The sequence below is a fragment of the Pteropus alecto genome, unplaced genomic scaffold (assembly GCF_000325575.1).
Source record: "Pteropus alecto unplaced genomic scaffold, ASM32557v1 scaffold71, whole genome shotgun sequence".
NCBI classification, from domain to species: Eukaryota; Metazoa; Chordata; class Mammalia; order Chiroptera; family Pteropodidae; genus Pteropus; species Pteropus alecto.
Genome location: NW_006433024.1, coordinates 17,418,619 through 17,426,697, shown reverse-complemented (window position 1 = coordinate 17,426,697; position 8,079 = coordinate 17,418,619). Strand labels below are relative to the sequence as shown.

General features: G+C 41.5%; 2 protein-coding genes across 3 annotated transcripts in view; both read right to left on the bottom strand.

Moving 5' to 3' along the window:
• The window catches only part of ALKBH3 (alkB homolog 3, alpha-ketoglutaratedependent dioxygenase), a 29,485-nt gene that overhangs the window by 1,630 nt on the left and 19,776 nt on the right, over nucleotides 1-8,079 (bottom strand). The window lies entirely within an intron of this gene.
• The window catches only part of ACCSL (1-aminocyclopropane-1-carboxylate synthase homolog (inactive) like), a 122,990-nt gene that overhangs the window by 109,158 nt on the left and 5,753 nt on the right, over nucleotides 1-8,079 (bottom strand). The gene's annotated exons all lie outside the window — the stretch shown is intronic.

Genomic DNA, 8,079 nt, shown 5'->3' with positions numbered 1-8,079 from the left:
TTTACATGACTCTGGTCAAAGAAATGGAAACTTCTCCTCTGCCAGACAGCGGGGGTCACTGACTGGCTCTGTCACTCCGTAGATACTTGGCCTTCGGCCAGTTATTTCACTTCTCTTTACCTTCATTTACTCCTTTGTGAGATGGGGATGATGAGAGCACCTGCCACATAGGGCTGTTGTCAGCCTCAGCTGAAACAGTAGGTGGAAACCACGTGGGGACTGGCACACAGTAAGCTGGTGTAAGTGCTGTTATCATTGTCATCATCTGAAATGCAGAAAAGCCCATTCTGGCCTACGAAGGCATTAGAGTTCATCTAGACAAGAACTTTTCTCATCTGCGTTATGCTGTGCTCTGTGTTCTGTGTTCTGACATAGTGTGGGGAAATAGGCTTTTAAACAAGACATGGTATGATGAGTTCTGATCACCTTTCACAATTTATACTAATTCGCTAATAGGCACCTATGTTAAAACTAGTCGCAACTCTTCCTATAGTCCTTTGTTGTTTTGGAGATATGTTCCTGTTTCTTTCCCAGGACAGTCAACAGTAAGACTTTCTCAAAGAAGTGGCTCGACCAGAATAGCGCTGCAAACTGAGACTTGCTGTTTAAGGCTTGGGGAATGGATTGCAACTCCTGAGCTCTTAGAATACAAATGCCTGGTATTTTATGTGGCCCCTTTCTTCCAGAGAGCTCAGAGTCAATTCATGTCCAACACTGCAACGAAGTTTCACAGCACAGCCTGCAAAACGGCCAACAGTTGGTATTACTCCACCTCCACAGCTGACAGGGGGTGCATTAAACAACTCCTTTGCGCACGGCCTCAAAGAGAATGTCGAGGGCTGAGCCTGGGACAGACCCAAGCTTCCTGATTTCTTCACCTCTATTCTGGGCAGATCCAACCATTCATCCGCTTCACTTCCGATGCAAGGGATTATATCTGGGTTACTGCAGGATTGATTTCACTGCAGTACTGTGTTTATGTTTATTACTGTAGGGGTGCTTCTGAGAATATAACTGTTTACCATGATTTTCCCCAGGAAAATCAAAACAATAATGAACTTGCATAAACAGTCTAAGTTCCAGGCCCTTTGGCAGTTCCACAACCTTTAGCAGTGACTTTGTCAAGCGTAGTCATAATTTTTACAGGCAGAAGATAAGCAATGTTTGGAATAACTTTTGGTTTCAGTGATTGATTTTAACTGTGTCTGCCACCTCTCCTCTCCCAATAGTATGTAGGCACCAAACCATTTACCTCTGGCCCCTCTGCCAACCAGAGAGCAGTGAGAAGGTGACTCTGTCCTTGGGTGTCCTAGCTCCATCTTAGAAAAGCAAAAGGTTGCTCTCTGAAATAAGTGTTCCAGACGGAGATGTATGTTCCACTGGAGAAAAGCTATCAGAAGGGAGTGCACTGTCCATGGGATGAGGGCCATGGACACTTCTTGATTTCAGCTGTAAAGTCAGTTACCCATCAAGGCTCAACATAGCTAGAAACAGAATTTCTGTTGCCCTCTACATCATCAGTGGGTACAGAGGGCCTTAATCCATCAGGCACAGACACCAGGAGAGGAGAGTGAAAAGAAGTAGAGAGTGAAAAGAAGAGGTGAGCACTGTAATTCCACCTGGAAACATGGCGCAGGACTAGACCTAGCAAGTGAAAGAGAATTCCAAATGCAGGAGGGAAATATCAGCACTGATGGAAAGTGGTGTTCAACAGATCTACACTTAACAGTCCTAAAGTCTGAATTTTTCATATGAGAGAAAGCCTCGGGCTGGTTTAAACACATTACATCCAACGGAACCGTTAGTTGTACCAAAAAGTAGGAGACGGGGAGCCTTCACTTGGGAGGGGGTCACTCTAATCAGTCTCCAAAGAAAACAGCAATACACAGTGCCCCTGTGAAAGGTGATGCCATCACTTTGCTGCTTGTTATTTCTTCCTCCCAACACGCTTGGCTTGGAAAACGCATTCCTAATTTGCAGGAGATAGATACAAAGAAGGGCAAGGGGTTCTACCAAGGCAACACAGAGCTCATAAATGCTTCCTTCTCCTGAGGCCAGAGCGGCAACCTACCGCAGTGTCACCCTTGAACTTAACCAAGATGCACAGAGACTTTTCCACTTAGGAAGCAAACAAAAGGCCAGAGGCCCTCACGTGGCTGTGCACAGAGGCTTGAGTTGACAAACGTTTAAGCAACAATGGAAGCACAGATCAGACTGTTTAGAGGAGCGCGTTCACAGCCATTCAGCATGGTTAAGTTACCGAAACACGTCGCTATAACCCTTTTGATTTACTCAGCTCTTTTTCCCAAACAAAACAAAATACACCCCTAAAGAAAACATGGCTTAGGATAAAATTTTCCATCCCTGATCCCAGTTAAAAGAGGCTTTTAGGGTCACAATCAATTTACAGGGTGGGTTTTATTGTTATTGTTCTTGATTTTCCACACACTGGAAACCTCACAAGTAGATGTAAAAAGCAACAAATATGTATTTTTATATTAGCGCTGACTGACATTCTCCTTCTCTCCCAACCACAGCCAGTTCATCTGAAAGCTTAATTATAATTCCCAAGGAAGGGTGAGGCTTCCCAAAGTTCCACAGTCCGCACGTCCATCTCACCAAGGTAGAAGCCTATTTTGTTTCTTTTAGAAAAATGCTATTTAGGAAAAAAAGCCTGGATGTATTCATTGTTATGTCCTTACTAATCCCCCTCTAGACAGGAAGTCTAAACATTGTTCTTTTCATTGGAGGGTAACTTCACACTGTATGAGATCTATGTAGATTTTTCACATAATTACTCCTTTGTTGTCCTAAAAAGGTGTCTTAGAAATTACAAACAACCATCAGTGCTTGAAAATCATCACTGGCATAGTTTCTCTTTCTACTATAAAAGTACATGAAGTTTACTAAAGTAAATGATGCACTTGTAAACCCTTGTTTAATGTCTGCCTTCCTACTCTCTGATAAACTCCAGGAAGGGAGGACTATGTTGTCTTGCCATTTTGAAATATGTTCAGTACCTAGTATCACACATATTAATAAATACGTGCTGCTGAGGGAAAGACCCAAGAAAATATAAAAGTCGCCTTTACTCCAGTCATCCAGAATTCACACATACAGGGAATATTTTATATACACAACCATGAACTCTACAAGTTAACATGACATTGGGAGCATTTTTCTATGCCTTAAAATAATATTTCAAAAATATGGCTGGCTATGATAGTCCTTTAAAATATGGCTGGCAATCTGATATTCCCTTGTATGAACATATGTTTCCTTCTTTAAACTCATGAATATTTTTTATGTTAGGCACTGTGCTCACGCTAAGGATAGAGCAGTGAGGTACACAAAGTTGGAGACTGAAATTTTAATATACCAGTACTACTAAAAACATACAAACAAACAAGAAAAGAGAAAGAAAGAAAAAGCTATGGCAAGGACATCTTAGGCAAAACATCTCTGAGTCTATTTCTTGGATATCCTCTTAAAAATGGAATTACTGGATCCAAGGGTATCCGGTAATTAAGGCACTTTGACTTACACTACTAAATTGCCACCTTAAGAAGGTTGTGGCAATTTATGAGTCAACAGGAAAATACGATAGTACCTATCTTCTGGCCACATCTCCAATATTGAACATTATCAACTGACAATGATAAAAAAAAATTTTAGGGAGAAATGGCAACTCATTCTTTAAACATAGAGTTCTTTAATTAATAACCCAGTTCAACTACTTTTCACATGCCTATTTCTTCTGTTGTGAACTCTCTGTTCATGTCCTTTGTCTACTGTTCTGTGGGATGTTAACATTTTCCTTATTGATCTATAACCATAGACAGTAAGATATTTTGCCTTTGTCATATTTTCTGCAAATATTTTCTCATTTGCTCTTCGCCCTCTAACTGTGTTTATGGTATTTAACACAGAGTAATCCTAAAATGTTTAGAGTCAACTCTACTGACCTTTCTTTGGCTCTCCCCCACAGATTTTATGCTTAGAAAGTCTTTTCCCATCCTGAGAAAGTTAAATATACAATCATACTTCCTTTTAGTTAAAAAAAATCTACATTTTTTAGATTTAACTCTTTAAGCCGCCTGCAGTTGGTGTGGTTTTTTGTTTGTTTCGTTTTGTTTTGTTTCCAGGCTTCTCTTTATAACAATTTCCAGGTACTTAACTTAAACCACGACATAGTGATGGACTTTTTGGACAGGATCAACCATGGTGTATACTGCTCAGGTGCCAGGCGTGCTAGGTACTTATTTACATTACTGCTAATCCTCACGACAGCCCCTTATGGGAGGTGATAGCATCGATTTCATCCTAAGCAAAGGGCGCCGGAGGGAAAGTACGCTTCTAAGGCAAAGGTTGGCAGGTGGCAGGAAGGGCTAGAACTTAAACTTACATTTGCCTGGCTCTAGAGCCTGTATACTACCCACTATACTGTCCTCTCCAGATGAACCTCTGTCCTTCTGAAATCCTGTAATATTTCCCATCCTAATTACATGGCACCCTGACTGTACTCTAAGGGTCACAAATCTAGCATGTAGAAGGAGCTCGTGATTCCCTCCACAAATCTTCCTTAAACAAGGCCAAAAGCAAATGCAAAAATCCCTGCTCCTCCTCCATCTGCATAAATAGCACCCACATCCACCAACTGCTCAAGCCGAGACCTGGGAGTCATTCTTGATTCTTAACCTCACATCTAAATTACTACTGGCAAATTCTGTTGCTTCATTCTCAGAAACATACCTCAGATTCATTCATTCACTTCTCTTCATTCCCACTGCCACCATCTTAGTCCAAACCAGCACTCTGCCACCAGCATACTGAACCCATCTTTCACGTAGTCTCCTACTCTTGCCTCTCCCCAAACCATTCTTCATACAGAAGCCAGAGTGATCCTTTAAATTATAAACCAGGTCATGTCACAACCTCATTTATTCCCACTGCACTTAGATTAAAACCCGAACTCAGAGCTCAGAATAACTATTTCTTTCTGTTCCTGTTCATATCCCCAAAGCTGAGCATAGTACCTCACACATAGTGGGTGCTCAATTAATGTTTGTGGGGGAGGGTGAAGGAGAGAAGAAAGAGAGAGCGAGTGAGAGAACTATTTATAAAATATTTGGCATCTGGGTATCAGACAAAACTGAGGGAGAAAAGATTAGAATTAAGGACATCAGGGTAGAAAAAGGTCATTTTAGAATTTTTAGCCTGTGGTTTAAAAAAGCCTGGGATGAAGATGGACTCTGTGAAAGGGATGAGTTTTTCAGACATTCCAAGAAAGAATTAAGATAATTCGGGAATTGAAACAATTAAAATAAGACAACAGTAAAGAATTGAAAATAACATAGTTTTAAACTCACCAAGAGAATGAGATCATGAACATAACTGGACTTCGCAGCAGGTGGAATTATGGTTTTTCTGAGAGAACAATAATAAATCTGATTTAACAATTTCAGGTTAGAAGTCACATGTGCTGTTATAAGTGGAAATATCTCATGAACATGTAGAAAGTGGAACTTGAGATGAAAGTCAAAGCTGGAGATAAGGGATTCAGAACTCATCTCACCGAAGAAGCAATGGTTGAAGCCATTAAGAACAAATGAAATTGTAGTTATTTGTTCATTCAAAATACACTTACACGCACACGCACACAGTGCTAAGTGCTGCAGCCATGATGATAAGGAAGACAGAAATGGACTCTGACCATATGGTGTTTACAATTACCAGTTTATAACCTCCTAAAAAATAATGTAGATAAAGATAACAGAATCGAAGACAATCTTGAATACCCATATTTAAGGAGTTGAAGGTAAAGAAAAAACCTCAAAGGAGACAGAGAAGTGGCAATGAGAAATGACTAAGATAGCATAGTATTTCAGAAGCCAAAAGAAGAAAGAAAAGGCAGCTAATAGATGGCTGGGTTTCCATCGGACAGTGATGGATGCTGCTGACCACCATTACAAGGAAGACGAGAACGACAGCTGAGGAAAGGCCAGTGCACTTGCTCTTGCTCTTTATGTGAACGGTGGGAACGCATCTGAAGAGCAAGGGTTTCAAGAGGGAGTTACGCCGTGAAAAAAGAGAAACTGCAGATACAGACAACTTATTCCAGAATCTGCGCTTCCAAATCAAGGGAAAAACCAAAATGTTACTTCGAACATCTGCAGAGTCAAGCAAAGGGTTTCCTCAAGATGGTAACGGGTACATAGCAGGGAGTTTCCCAGCCCTGTGGTCCCTGTATCGGATACATGTAGAGTTGCTGGAGAAGTATAGTCCAGGCCTTTTTGAAGACTGAAATAGCATTTGGAACCTGAATGCTAGCCTGTGCTACACTGCTGAACTTGCTGTCTTTACTTGCCTTATCTCCCCACTCAAGACTATGCCAACAATGTCCCCCCCCTTTTTAAAAATCAGTTCTTTTCAGTTTTTTCCCCCAAAGTGTAGATTGCCTTACCCTTGAGAACCTGGCTGCTTCATAGATCATCTAAGCTTGCAGCTATATTTGGACTGCAAAGTTGTTCCTATAGCATCAGTACAAGAACACAGCTAAACTTTCTGCCTGTAGTGGTAATATATTTTTAAAATCTGACACAAACAAAACATTTTAGTTATGGAAATTATGGAAAGACAATAGAGCTAGGACACGACAAAGTCATCTCTACAGTTGTTCTGCTGACTCAAACCGCACTTTAAATGACATCCTCGGCATCGATCTAAAATACATTACTTTGAAAACAGAAGCAGCTGCTTCTGAAATAAGGTCTGCTAAAGTATGAGGCTAGCTGGAAAAGCATAGATTTGAAATCTCTGAGGTTATCTGTTCAAAACAGTTTTAGACTCACTTGCCACATACAAATCTTGGGGTTTTTATCAAACTCTTCTTGATTTTTGGTATTGATTTGTCATAGAAGGTTCTGGTGAGGTGAGGGAGAATGCTAAGCACGAGGCTCCTGGCAAGTGCAATCGATCATCCTATGCCGGCACATCCAGTGACTTTAACAGCGTGGTAAGGCAGGACCTCACTGATGACTCCTCCCTCACTCACAGGAGAAAGCACGGGAGGTTTGGGCGACTGTTCTCTACAGCAAGGCTCCCTGCCGGCGACTGAAGCTTAGCACTGCAGACAAGACTTCCGGACTGGACACACTGAAGGCAAATGAAGTTTAGCATGACACAGCTGCTGATGGTGTCTGCTGTTCAGATCTGTTGTTGATATAGGACTAGAGGTAGGATGGGGACGAGAAGTTACTGAATTTAAGCAAAAACAAACTTGGCTTTGCACTCACTGTCCTAGACATTCTAACTACACCGAGTGTGCATTTGAAATCAGAGGAATTCGTGTGATAAAGATTCCATTCTCAGTAATACCGTATTTTCAAGAAATGCAACTTAAAGGAACTGTTATCTTGAAAGAGCTTTCACCTAAGACCATAGCACCAAAAACAAATGCTCTCCTTCCTCTAAGAGCCTATGAGAACAAATTCAGCCATTCCCGACATCCAGTTGATCCTAGTCATCAGCAAAAGTGTGAGCTTCCCCAGTCATTTATTAATACCGGAATATTCATTCCCAAACCAGTCCTCAACACAACCTGATCAGATATAATCCCTCCCACTCTCTCCCTCATGCACCTTCCACCACGTCCTGTGAAATTCCCATTCAGTAACAAGCAAATACCCCTAAATCCTCAACCTCATGTGCTCTGAAGGTTTCCTCTACACTTCCTTATCCTAACTGAAACCTAGCTACCTCCAGAAGATTCCAAATTCCCTGAAACTTACTCACATGGAAGGCGATCGTGTCTCACATCCATGGAGCTCAGAGACAAGTGATACTCCCCAGTATCTCTTTCAGATCAGTGTTCCCATGCCTCTTTTAAAAATCCCTGCTCCTCTAAGCTCCATCTGCCTCTCTGCCTTCTCTGCCTTCATCTCAGGCACATAACAAGGTGCACTAACCTCCGAACTGGTCTAGTGGCTTCTACTCTTGCTCCTTTCTAGTCCAGGTTCCATACACAAATGACCTTGTAAAATTATCCATCAGATTATGTCATTCTTCTGCTTAACCCAC